The following is a 13,741-nucleotide window of genomic DNA, read 5'->3' as shown; positions in this document are numbered from 1 at the left end:
CCCGTTTCGTTTAATGACTTTAGAGATACTGTGTACCGATTTGCGTGATTTTTGGACAAAATCTGTAGGAGTGCTGTCAAAAAATATGTTTTGCACAAATCAGCCTCCTGGTGGAGCTATAAAAGGCCCATGAGAAATATTTGGGGCAGAGGTTCTGAATTGGCATCCAAGGAGTGTGTGCACAGTTTTGCTGCGATCAAGCCAACGGTGCCGGAGATTAGCTGGTCACAGACGGACGGACACACGGACACAGGGACACACGGACACACGGACGGACGGACAGGGGGAAAAACATACTCTCTCGCCATGCCTTTCAGCCTGGCGGAGACAATAATTTGCGGTGAGTGATGCAGTTCTGATTTGTTGAAGTGAAATGGATTTAAACAAGAATTGTTATTGTTAGCAGTTCTCACGCAGAGAGAAAATCTGATTTTAATTATCGTTTTTCCATTGGTTTGCCTGTTCAAAAAACTAAATCCCATTCTGCAATCTGGAGCAAAAGTAGAGACCTTTAAATGCTGATAAATGATTCATTAGCAGATATGAGAAGCTGAACATCCTAATAAAGATTTCAATAATAGAATCCATTGCTCCCAGAGATGAACTATGTTGAACCTGTTCCATGTCAGGATGAGCATCAAACCCTTAGGAGACACATAAAGCTAGTAGTCATGGTAATGGAACAGTAGGCTTAGTCATAAATGAGAGGAACGTTCGATAGTAAAATGTGAACCCCCACCACACACACAAGGCTACACAAGGAGTTGCAATAATGATTATGCGCAAGCAGTCTAACATACCTACTTTACATAAGCCAATTCCACTCCGTTGCAATCAGTCATGATTGCCACGTGAGTTTTCTTTTTTCTTTTTTTTTATGGGACATGGATTATAAATAGCTTATGCTTGAATTACAGAACCCAAATTTACCACATTCACATGGCGGCCATTTTGCTCTTACATCATACTTGGGGACAGGGATGGACAGCTGTGGGCAACAAGAGTGGAAGAAATATACTTACCTCAGAAGAAAGGCCCCCAGCTCTGTTTATGGGGAGGTCTAGCCATTGAGTAGAGAGTTGATCCCTAATCCAGCCCGTAGCAGAGGAGCTTCCCAGACCATGGCTGTCAGACTGAAGGGGAGAGCAATGAGGTCAACTCTCCTGGCTGGTAGTTGCTGTTGCAGGGGGTTCGAATTGGAGCCGCTGCTGAAGGGCAGACCAAGGCTATCCTGTAGCAAGGGTTTATCCTTGACAATTGCTGATTGGTGTTTGTGTTACAGCAGAACCAGGTTGTGACCAAAGTATTGTTCTAACCCTAAATGTGGTTAAAGGTGGAAATCCATTACCAGGAGAAGAGATGCTGAGATCCAGCATGAGCTGAAATAAAACACACACAAACACACAGAGACACACACACATGCATTCGCACACGCAAGCGCACACGCGCACGCACATGCACACAAAAGCTTTTGTTACTTACAATAAAAGGAAAACAGAATGCTTTCAGAGCAAAACGCAGCACTGCATATGAAATGAAGTCAAGAATGTTGATTAAAAACTCCTGACTGTGACTCAAAGGGCTTATCATACAAGCCCAAAACAGATAATAGTGATGTTAACACATCACAAAGTATGTGTGATGTTGAATGACAAGTGATTCAAAGTTTGCTTTCACCGGCAAGAACTAGGAAATAAATAAATAAATACAAGTCAGAATCAAAAGCGAAGCCGAACGCAGGAATTTCAGATCTCAGTCTATGATACAGTAGATCCTCTCAAACACTTCGTACAACCTGTAGCTCCAGCCTTTTGAATGCCAATAGGCAATTCGCTTATAATATAAGCAAATTGCCTATTGGCATACAAAATGCAAGGAAACAGATAAATATTATTTATCTGTTTCCTTGCATTTTGTATGCCAGGCACAAATTATTCTCCATGGTGATTTGTTATCTTCCAACAGAACACCTTTGAGAAATACAGCTCTTTAGAATGCTTTGTGGGCTCACTGCCACCTTTTTGTTGAGCTGAAGAATGCATGTGTTGCTACTATGATCATTGTTCTGGTAGATTAAAATGTATCAGCATTTGAAACAAAATCTCATGCATAAATCATTGACATTCCGCAGATACAGTAACAGTAATCTCAATGAAATATGCAAATCTGTTTGTCTATGATGGAATTTCATTTACAATAGAGTAGACCCAGGACAAGGAACCAAGGAAAATAATCAGGGAAAACAATTCACTACTGTACATATAATGGGAGAAAAGTCCAACATACATACTCTATACTTAATGGATCACAGCGGTGGTCTAGCATGTTAAGCCCACTGACTATGATTCACAGAATACTTAACATTACAGCAGACTATTTGCCAAAGTATAGCATGGTTTGTTCGATTTTCGAGGAAGCCAATATATTTTGTTCCTTTTAGTACAGTAGTAAAGGGTTATTTGCAATGCATCATCCCCAGGTTGTGGGGAAACACACCCTCTCTCTCTCTCTCTCACACACACACACACACACACACACACACACACACACACACACACACACACACACACACACACACACACACACACACACACACACACACACACACACACACACACACACACACACACACACACACACACACACACACACACACACACACACACACATTTGCAATAATGAAGTTGTAGTCTGTTATTATTTAATTACCCTCTAAATGTCTTAAAGCTTAAAAGCTGCACTATGTAATGTTCCTCTTCTACTCTGGATTTGAACCCCTTTTCCTGCACAAGTGCTGAAATGTTTTACCATTGAGCAAATAGAACCTGCCTGCTTGCTCAGGGGATAAATTGAATCTTGACCATCAGGTTAAAATTTGTGTCAGATGCTGTGTCTAGGTGAGACATGACCTTTGACATGATCTAAATGTCTCAATAGAAGAGCAGGGAGACAAAATACAACCACCTAAATTGTATAAGTTATATTGTATTAATTAGTAATAGTATTTTATTCATTTTTTTAAAAGTGCTGCTTTAAGCATACATTTTGTGTAAATATCATATTGATATTCGAATTATATATATCGTTTTTTTTTTTTAATAGGCAGGGGGGCGTCTTAACCCAGTCAATCAGATTTCCTCTGTTAGTTTTAGTTAGATCCTGGTTTTTACATATTTTAACGCATGATTATCGACTTTGAAAGGCTTATAAGTTATCAATTATGTAATTTCAGGGGATGTTTTGCAATATGGTTTAATATCTGGATTTTAGGAAATCACATTAAACTTTCCAAAAGGAACTTTTATTCTTTTGACAAGCATACACGTATGAAGGGAAAGATGAGAAGTTTAATATTTAGACATATTTTTTAACTCAACTTCACTTAACTTTAGGGCTGCCATAATTTACAGTACAACTGGACAGACATAAAACCACAGCTCTCCTTTGATGGATGATGCACTATAATCTTGACAGTATTTTGGGCCTTATTTAAAAAATGTATGTCTACATCCGGTCAATGGAATGAAAAGGGGAAAAAAACACTTTTGGGGACTCAGGGATGATTACTTCATCATAGCAGATGCCCTGAAATACTCGCGAGGGCGAGCAGTTCTTGAATACAAGGCATTATTCTATCTAGACCGAGCCTTTTGTGTCACTTAAGTTGAGTCAGCTACTCTCGGCTACTCCATTGGATATAGCACTGCTACCAATTCAACAAGCAGTGTTTTTCAAATAATATTCTTGTCTTTGACACAATGGTAAAGGAGTGAAAGTGAGTAGCAGGCGTTTAGATTGCCTGGGTGATGTGTAAGATTGTGACATCTCCATCTCTTAGACCTGAGGACAGCTGTGGCCCATAGTGGATGATAAATGACCATTTTGCCTAGCAGGTGGGGCAACCGTCTGCAGTGTGTTGCAGCAGAAAATATACTTGCAAAATGAGATGGGTTTTGTCTGTGTTTTACTTGCGCTGTGATCTGTAACATATAAGAGCGAGCTGCATATCGTTTAATGGCAAATGATGGTAATGTAGTATTTGAATGCAATCATTAGGTTAGTGCTGTATTCCAAACGGTTCCATATCAAGTCTATTCATGCTGAAAGTATAAAGAACAGTGTTACTATAATTTCTGGCAACCGAATTTCATCGGTATTTCAACGGCACCACCGTAGTGAGACTGCAGAAGAGTCACAAACAATCTTTTAATGAATGCTGACACTTCTTTTGGACTGGAGTGCGGCCTTTGACAACACTGATCATAATGTTCTAAATGGCAAATCTCATCTGGGACTACTATCCAGTGGTCTACATTATATATGACATATCATGTTTTTTTTTGTATCAGCTGGTGACCATTCTTTCCCTTCCTCCCCTATAACTTGTGTGCCCCAGGTTAAATTTGAGATCCAATCCTTTTCTCCTTATGAGTCCCCTTGGTGATATTATACATGGGCATAAAAACTCCTGGAACTAGGAATACACCCTCCCTGTGAAACTCCTTACTGACAGGTGAAGAGAAGTGTTTGGAGAATTCATGTGTTAATCAGAGGGGACACATGCTCGTCTACACCCGCCTATATTAATTAAATCCCCAGATTAAACCACCCAACCATCATTACAAAAAAATCCTCTATCATTGCACTCTTCTCCTCACAGGGTTTATTTTGTTGTTGTAAGCAATGTTTACACTTTTATGACAGGTCTGCGGATTTCTTTTCACCTGGCAATTTGTGTGACAGAATCATAAACAGAGCACTTCTTCTTGTTGCGCTGGTTCAGTTCATGAAGCAGCTCTTTGTGCAGCACTGCATTTACCAAGAACATCTCCAGCTCGACAAGGTCTATTTTGTGTACTTACTTAAATGAGTGTTGCATTCATTGATCATTCTACCCGGAGTCAAGAGTGACATCTTGTGTTTTGTGTCCTGTTAAAGCAACTGTCAAAATTGTACATAAGCCCTCTATTACCTCACAGTCAATACTTGAGACCCGGTAACAGCCAGTGCTGCTCTCCACGCCAAATGCATTCATGGGTGATACAGCACAGAAGTAAATTAGTGATAGACACATTTATGGACCAAGCTCCTGACCTTCCTGATTGTGATGTATGGCTTTTGGCAAAGGAGTGCCTTCGGCAATCAGGTGGTGGGCGCCAACCTATAAGTCCAGGAGGATCATTCCATTCCACAACTGGTTCCTTATCATATCATAGGATGTCGAGGAACACTAGAGACGGACTGGGCCTGAATGCGGCCGTGTGGTGTGTGGTGACATGCACTGATTAACATAAAAGAGAGTAAAGGATTGTTTAGAGGTCAACTGTTACCCTACAGCACAATTACTTATTTTCCTTACCAGTGCATTCCCTAATTGGAATCAATTAGCTGTGTTTCATTAACATATGATATATTAATGTAAACTTTGAGCCTATAGGCAAATGGATTGGATAAGCGAAGCATGTTATCTTACATCGTCTCAATTAGGCTCTATGAAACGGGCATGGTCATTAAACTATTATAAATCACAATATTCACTCTGGTGATTCATTTTAAAATGGTACATAACACAAGGTGCAATGGCATGTAAAAATTCAATATTGTCATTGGGAAGTGCTTGAAAAGGGTATCAATACAATGTTAAAAGCTTCAGCATATTGACAGACCAAAATGATGCTACAGGGAGATACAGTATAGAACCTTTAACCACTTAAAACCTATATGGTTGACTGGAGTCCTTCATGGCTTTATAAATACTAGTGTCTTTTCTATTTTCGCTCTACATTAAATATCTTCTCTGAAAATAGCCGATCTCCAAACTCACAACAAGTCACCATTTTGTGAGCTTGTAGATCTGCTACTTTCTGCAAAAGCACTGCCTACGTTTTCTGAAACAATTGCCCAGATCTACAGTACAATGGGAACCTGTTTGTCTTTATACTGGAAGCTGCCAACAACATCTGGCCAAGGACATTTTTACAAAGGCTTCACAATAGTACAAAATGTAACAACAGCAAGTGTTTTCTCAAGTGAAACAAGACACTGACGGTCACATACAGTTTGCTTTGCCATCATAAGCAAAAATAAGAACTGGGCTAATTATTGCCACAAGTTATTTGCAATTCAGGGGACGCAAGAATTGAAAAGCTCAGAGGCAAGACAGCATAATAGTTTACAGTGGAAAGGACCATCTGAAATCAAGGTTGAGCAAAAAGTAATAGGCAGCTACTGTACTTGGCTGTCGTAGAAGGGGTGCTTAACAAATAAGCACACTGTCCACATTAATCAAACATGACCTAAAATTGTCCAGCCTCGGCTACTACTGTAGATGCTGTAAAGCATCCAGGAAATATTAGCCCTGGACAGGAATCCAGAGGAGGAGCTGAATGCTAACGTTTTACTCAGTGACTCTTTTATGGCTACTTTAGGTACTCATAATGTTAACAAATAAGAAAACAACCATCTGTTGTTTACAGTAACATTCAACCACTTGCTATTCTTTGATTAGTCAGCAATCACCTAGGATGGATGGATGGAGGGCTCCACTGCTGTGGTCTGTGTCGCCATCCTGAACCTCTAAATCAGATGGGCTGCTGTATGAGGGGCATATAAATGAGTGTTGTCTCTTCTACTCTTCCCCGCCTTGAGAGTTAGAGTGAATTCGCTTGATTAGTCATCAGTCTCCACCATGCCAGACAAGTAACAAATGTGGTTTTACATGAAAGTGACTCTGTGGCAATGACTGATTATACTTAGCTGCACTCTAAGTGAAACGTCATTTTATTCTGCTATTGTTTGTTCATCAAATAGTGATGAGGACATTTGGGTATCTCCTCTAAATTCCAGGGAGCATCTGGAACAGTGTGTACGGATTAATGAATCACACTGTACATCCACAGAGTGCACAAGAACATCAGGTGTGATACAGAGTAGCTTTCTCTACCCCAGGGGTCCTTGAGGGGGTTCCAGGGGGTCCCCGGATAAATGATTGATGGCAACCAAATGGACCCTTGTAAGGGTCTGTGACTCCAAGAATGCACATCCAAATGGTCATTTACGAGTCAATTTGGTTCCATTTGTACAATCTCAGAGTTAAATTAGATTTTACAGTCTAGATTGAGCTTATCAAATGTATATCAAACTGGGGGTCCTTGAAATTAAAAAAGGTTGATAATCACTGCTCTACATTGCTTGGTTCTGGGGCTAATATGTGAGAAATGTGCCTATGGTCATCCTCACAGTGACATTCTATACTTCCTCTCCAGGGTGACTGTTGGGAGGAAATAGAAACTGGAAATAACTAGAAATACTGCATCGCCATCGTATGCCTCCGCCAACCAGTTGCTGTTTACATCCATGTCTGTCCAGACACATACACAGTAGGGATGGGTATTGGCAACAATCTCACGATACGATACGTATCACGATACTTGGGTCACGATACGATTATATTGCGATACGCATCACGATACTTGGGTCATATCACGATATTGCGATATATTGCGATATATTGCGATATATTGTGATATCACGATATATTGCGATACGATATATATTGCGATATATTGCGATATATACATATATCACAACTACATATTGTTTATATATACACTACATATTGAGTAGCTGCAGATCTGTGATAGGTTCTTTGAATGTTTTTCATAAAGCCTGTATCTGAAAAAGCAAAAAAAATAAAATAAAATAAAAAAATCGCGATATTGATACTGGAGTATCGATAAAGTATCGCGAAATAAAATATCGCAATATATCGCGATATCGATAATATCGCCCATCCAAAATACACAGGTAGTAGTGAATGAAGAGTGAAGACCTTGAAGGAATCTAATGAACGTGTTTTGTGAGCTCACATTGACCTTGACCTTTGACTACCTACTTCTAATCAGTTCATCCTTGAGTCCAAGTGGACATTTGTGGCAAATGTCATGAAATTCCCTCGAGGCATTCCTGAGATATCACGTTCACAATGTAAGGAGGCATAATAAATGTGTACAAGGAGCTCAGTTGGGTTCCAGTTCAGATTTTCACCAAAAAAATGTTTATGTTACCATATGATTGAAAAACCACTGCACCTCCATCCGCGGCCGGATAAAAAAGTCAAACGCCGACCGTCCGTCGAATGCCGACGCCGAAATAAGCTTGCGCCGAGCTCGCAGATCGGTAAGCTCCGCCCAGCCAGGGCGTGGCTGTCGGCCGTGATCAGAGTGTTCGGTTTGTACCGAGGCAATATCAAAGCCTCCCGCTCACTCCGTCTTGTGCCGAAAAACTAGTGCTCCTTTTTCAATGGTTTTCCAATCATGCAGTAACATATACTGTATATAGTGAAAAGCACATGCAGTATGCATTCACCATCAATAGTACATGTGGCATACAGAAAATACTATACACTTTTACTGGGACTTTTTTTTGGGCTTTCTTTTTCTTTTTCTGATCATCCAACATTTTCAACGCTTTCCTGTCTCCATTCTCCAGGAAGAGCTCAGAGAGCATCATAATGAGCACAATAAGTCCTACCATGGCCATAATGAGTCACTGAACTGCCTCACCCCATTGAAAGAGAAATAAATTGGAGGGAGGCTTCATTCTCACTTTCAATAGAGTGACAAGTGGTGAGATTCAGAGTGTAATCTCTGAATATTCATGGGTTCACGGTTCTAGCCAGCGGTTGACACTAGTAGGCAGAGAACAGCGCTTTGAAAGTGTTAACATAAATAATTGATCTCTATGTGTACATTCACTGATTCTAGGTATGCTTTAGGATACTTCTCAATTAAAGAAAGTTATGCAGTCAGCATTTTTTAAATGTAAAGACACTGACTTTAATTTTAGAAATGTAACTCCCATTAGCGAGTACTCATGTTTTAATATTCCTGTAATTATTAACCACATACATAGTGATTGTTCTATTGTACACAAAAATGTTAACACTGATTGTCTTAAGCTCAGGTGTATGTAATCATTATGTTGATATCAATAATAAGCTCATATAAATTAAGCATGTTGCTCCATCCGTGAAATTGTGTCTTTTAAATGTTAGTTCAATCTCAAATAAGACTTTCATATTGAATTATTTGCTAAGCTTGATTTTTATGTTTTTAACAGTGACGTGTTAAAACATGGTGATTTTTTTATGAGCGTTTTAGTCAGCCCAGACAAATTGGCCATGGTGGGAGTGTAGCTGTTTTTATACGCATTTTAAACGCTGGCCCATTACTGTGAGTGAAATCTCAAGTTTTGAGGTGCTTATGTTCAGGGTTAAATGTCAATTTTCTCTTTTGGGTCTCAAGCTACAATGTTTGGGAACCATTGCTCTATATGGTACTTGCCTATGAGATATTTTGCCATTTAGATATTCATGTAGATAATCCCTCTAATTATTTACCTATTGACTTTTTAACCCTTTAAGACCTGGAACGCATCTGTGTCATTTTTAAATGTGTAAGTGTAAATATCTTCTCCCTTAAAGTGGCACTATGTAAAAAAGAAAATTATGAATAAAATGTAATTTTGTCCAATCTGTAAAATGGAAGAGTATTTTAATACAATATAACTTATACAATTGGGGTGGTTGTATTTTGTCTCCCTGCTCTTCTATTGAGACATTTAGATTGTGTCAAAGGTCATGTCTCACCTAAACACAGGATCTGACAAATGATTTGACCTGATGGTTAAGATTCAATTAATCCCCTGAGCAAGCAAGCAGGCACTATTAGCTCAATGGTAAAAAATGTCAGCACTTGCGCAGGAAACCGGGTTCAAATCCGGGGTATAAGAGGAAAGTTACATAGTGCAGCTTTAACTAGGTTAATCTCTGTGTGAATTGCCATTCATTAAAAAATAATTCTGGAAAAGACTTGTTACAATTTCTGGCAGCCGTGAAAGATAATAATATATTGGAAATTCTTGTTCTACAGCACCTAGCCTACTGAGACTGCATTGATTAAAGTAAAAACAATGTTTTAATGAATGCTGTGACGTTCCATGCTATTCCAAGTGTAGCCTTTGACACATTGTTCATAATATTCGTATTAATAGATTACAACAATGGGTTGGCGTACTGTATCTGGGACTGCTTTGCAGAGGTCTGGAAGTCAAATCATTTCCTTCAATTCAAGTATGAATTAACTTTAACATAATTGTCCAAGATCACTTTCATTCTCAAATTCAGTCATCTCTTGGCCTTTTATCCAACAATGGCAGGTCTGCTGACAAAAACAATGGTGTCTCATTTGATCCCAGCCTGAACTTTGAGAGCCACGTTAACACACTTCCACACTATCCAGGATCAGATCACGTTTGAGTTTTAAAGCCACCAAGATCATGCATGCTTTTATTTCTTCATACCATGAGTATTGCAAAGGTGTTTCAACATGTCAAAAACTAAAACCTCAGGCTTCAAATTGTACTGCTGCTAACCAGGAGAAGAGAACATTACTCCTATTTTAACTTCCCTAAAATGGTTACCTGCCTGTTTTAGGATTTATTTTAAGATTTTGCTGGTAACTTTTAAGGCACTTCATGGGCTGGGCATAACTCCTATAAGCCTGTGCACAGCCTGTGGTCCTGAGGCAGGAACCTGCTGGTTGTTCCTGAGTCAAAGCTAAAGACAAAGGGTGACCGTGTCTTTGCTGTCAGGGCTCCTCCACTCTGGAATGACCTGCCCGAGGGGCTCAGGCTTGACAAAGCACTGTATTCTTTTAAATAACTCCTTATTGTATCGAATGGCGCATTTCCATAATGACAATTTTGAAATGTTATTCTTTATGTATTATTTTTCACTGCACTTTATACGTTATAAATATAGTTATTCTTAAGTGACTTTTTGATTGATTGAATACTTTATTGGACAGAAATGCAAACGGGGTACAGTCATATATTTGGGCTAGCAGGATAACACAAAAAAAGTCCTGGGGACTTGTTTCCATTGTGGTCCTATGTTAGCATATGACGTTAGCATATGGGGACCTACAATATATGGAAATTATGTAACGTCATTATAGGAATTGTGTAGTTAAACAGTAGGCTTGAGATCATTGTATTGTGTCACAATCTGTTCAAATCAGCCATATGAAATTCTTTTTGTTCCATTTCACAAGAATCAGCTGACACGGCATGGCATTGTACAGTAGCTCCATGTGCCACAGAAATTGGAATTCATTATACCTGGTTTGCCCCTGACTTGATATGACAAGTCACCGTAATGGCACACAGTAGTCCCTAACAAGGGACCTTTGTCACACAGCCAACCCTTCTGTGATTTAAGACATAAGGTGAACGGGTGAAGGGGTGCACACCAGAGGCATAAAATTGTCATTGGCGTGTCAAAGTCAACGGAGATGTCCAGTACATCAGCCAGATTGCTCCTGACCTATGACCACTGAATGGACCTGCTGTACGCACCCAGCTCAATACTCTTTTACAATATGAACACAATGCTCCGCATGCTGAAGCCTCCATAAGAAATATACAGTACATGCAATAATGATAGTGAAAGACGGAAGAGATACTGGGCATAAGAAAGGCGTAGCTATATCTGATGATACTCTGTGAGCACATTTTTAATGCAATTTGTCTATATCACCTATACAGTTACAATGATGATGTAATAGCCCCTCTATCATGTCAGAACTGAACTCCAGTTTATAGTTTTCAATTAAATCTAATAAGATAACTAACATAAATGACATGATGCCCTCTCTGCGAGGCTTATAAAATGCACTTCATGGGCTATGAAATAGTCCTCAGGTTGCCATAGCTGGACATTTGCCTCATTGGTCAGGCTATTCATGGCTTATGACAGATTGAGTAGGCTGAGTACTATAGTAGGTTTGTGATAGAGACGTTAAAGATGTAGGCTACAATCTATTTATGAAGGACAGTGTCGATTACAGGCAGTACAGCCACTGTCCAACGTTTCTCAGCACCAGTATAGCTAGGGATAAAAAGAGGTCTGGTCTGCTGGGGAACTGCGGGTGCCTCTCCAACACTGAGGCAGTGTGAGGGTGTCTCTAGGAGCCGACATTTCTTTGGAAATAACACATTGTAATTAATGAAATAGTATTTAATCATCCATTATAAGCAAACTCACCCCCATAGTGGATTTATATGCTATTCATTCAGACTGCAAGCTCTTATATATTCATGGTTCATTGTAGGTTACTGTAGCCCATAGCCTAATGCGCAGTAGCCTGCAATACTAAATAAGCAGATTGCATTATCAAAAGTAAATTGCAAATGAAGATTGACTCATATCATTGCACTAATAAATAGCACCCATCTAGCCATAATGAATAACCACCTACGTCCAAACTGTACTGCACTATCAAAACGAAACCACAAAGGTCTATAATAAACCTTAGCCTACCTGATTTTCTGGTAACAGGTGGCGATGTGTTAGGTCTATAAGATCCCTTTGGACACCAATTCCTCATGAGATGGATGGTGTCTTATTTAATTTATGCAACGGTTGCTAAAACATCTCTGCAAAATCACAATGTATCCCTTGTGGCAACACATCGCCCACACGGCATCCTGGTCCACTAACCCAGCAGCAAATGTGTGCAGAAAGAAGAAAAAATGACAAACACTCCGCACTTACATGATCTTCCCATATTTCCTGTGCAGCGATGATATTTTAGGGGTTCCGTGGGTACAGTTTCACATCTCGCTTCTTGCATCGTGCGCTGCTGTGCTGCCAAAATGACTGGCTGGAAATCACATGCGATTTGTTTCAACGCACGCGTCCGTCAATCCACTCCCGGTATTCCGTGGTACCCAACCAACCCGGCGCAACTCTAGTGTGGGCTACATAAATATTGGATGAATGTAGTTAGTTCGTGGGGTAAGGAAAGGACGTCCTCCCACCTACATAGTAGGCTACGGGAGACATAATGATACTACTACATTTCACAAAGCAGCGCGTTTGAGGCCAACTATTATATTTGCGTGCACTGCGGTATGAATCCATTCGGGAATTATTACACCCAGGTTTATCAGCTTGCAGGTTGAGCAAACAACCTGGGAGGTTAGTGGAAACTGGAAAGATAACGGACTGCAGAGCATTTTCAGAAATAGATTTTTCAAAGTTGCGTTTGTTTGAATGTGAGGAATACCAAAACGATCGCCCCGAAGCACAGTCGCCCCGGGGCAAATCCGGTGGTATTCACGGGGTATTCCTAAATGTAACCTCCGTAAACTAAGCCTAAACCTAACCTTATTCCTAAACGTAAACTCAGTAAAACGGTAGGCCTACCAAAACCTAACCTTATTCCTAAACGTAAACTATGCCTAAACCTAACCGGCGTATTCCTAAACGTAACCTTAGTAAAACGGTGGAAACCTAACCTTCTTTCTAAACTTAACCTCAGTCATGCCTAGCCCTAAACTTATTTCTAACCTTATCCTCAGTAAAACAACTACAATGATAGGCTAGAACCGCTGGTCCCCGAAGAAAATGGGTGCGAGCGTGTTTTGGGGTGAGCCTTCCGATTACCCTTGTGAGCTACAGGCCTGGTAGAATAAAGCCTATTATGATAGCATTTTCAACACTTTTTTAATAGTCAGGGTGAGAGTCATAGAGACAGAGAGAGAGAGAGAGAGAGAGAGAGAGAGAGAGAGTAGAGTAGGCTACTGAATGGCAGCATCCTCAGTAGCTAGATTGAACAGCTGCGTCCAGTGAGAGCCTTCCCCGCGGCCCATGCGTGAGCAGTGTGGCAGGTGGGTG

This window comes from Gymnoscopelus microlampas, assembly GCF_963454915.1.
Source record: "Gymnoscopelus microlampas genome assembly, chromosome: 5".
Taxonomy (NCBI): Eukaryota; Metazoa; Chordata; class Actinopteri; order Myctophiformes; family Myctophidae; genus Gymnoscopelus; species Gymnoscopelus microlampas.
This window is presented reverse-complemented; position numbering follows the sequence as displayed.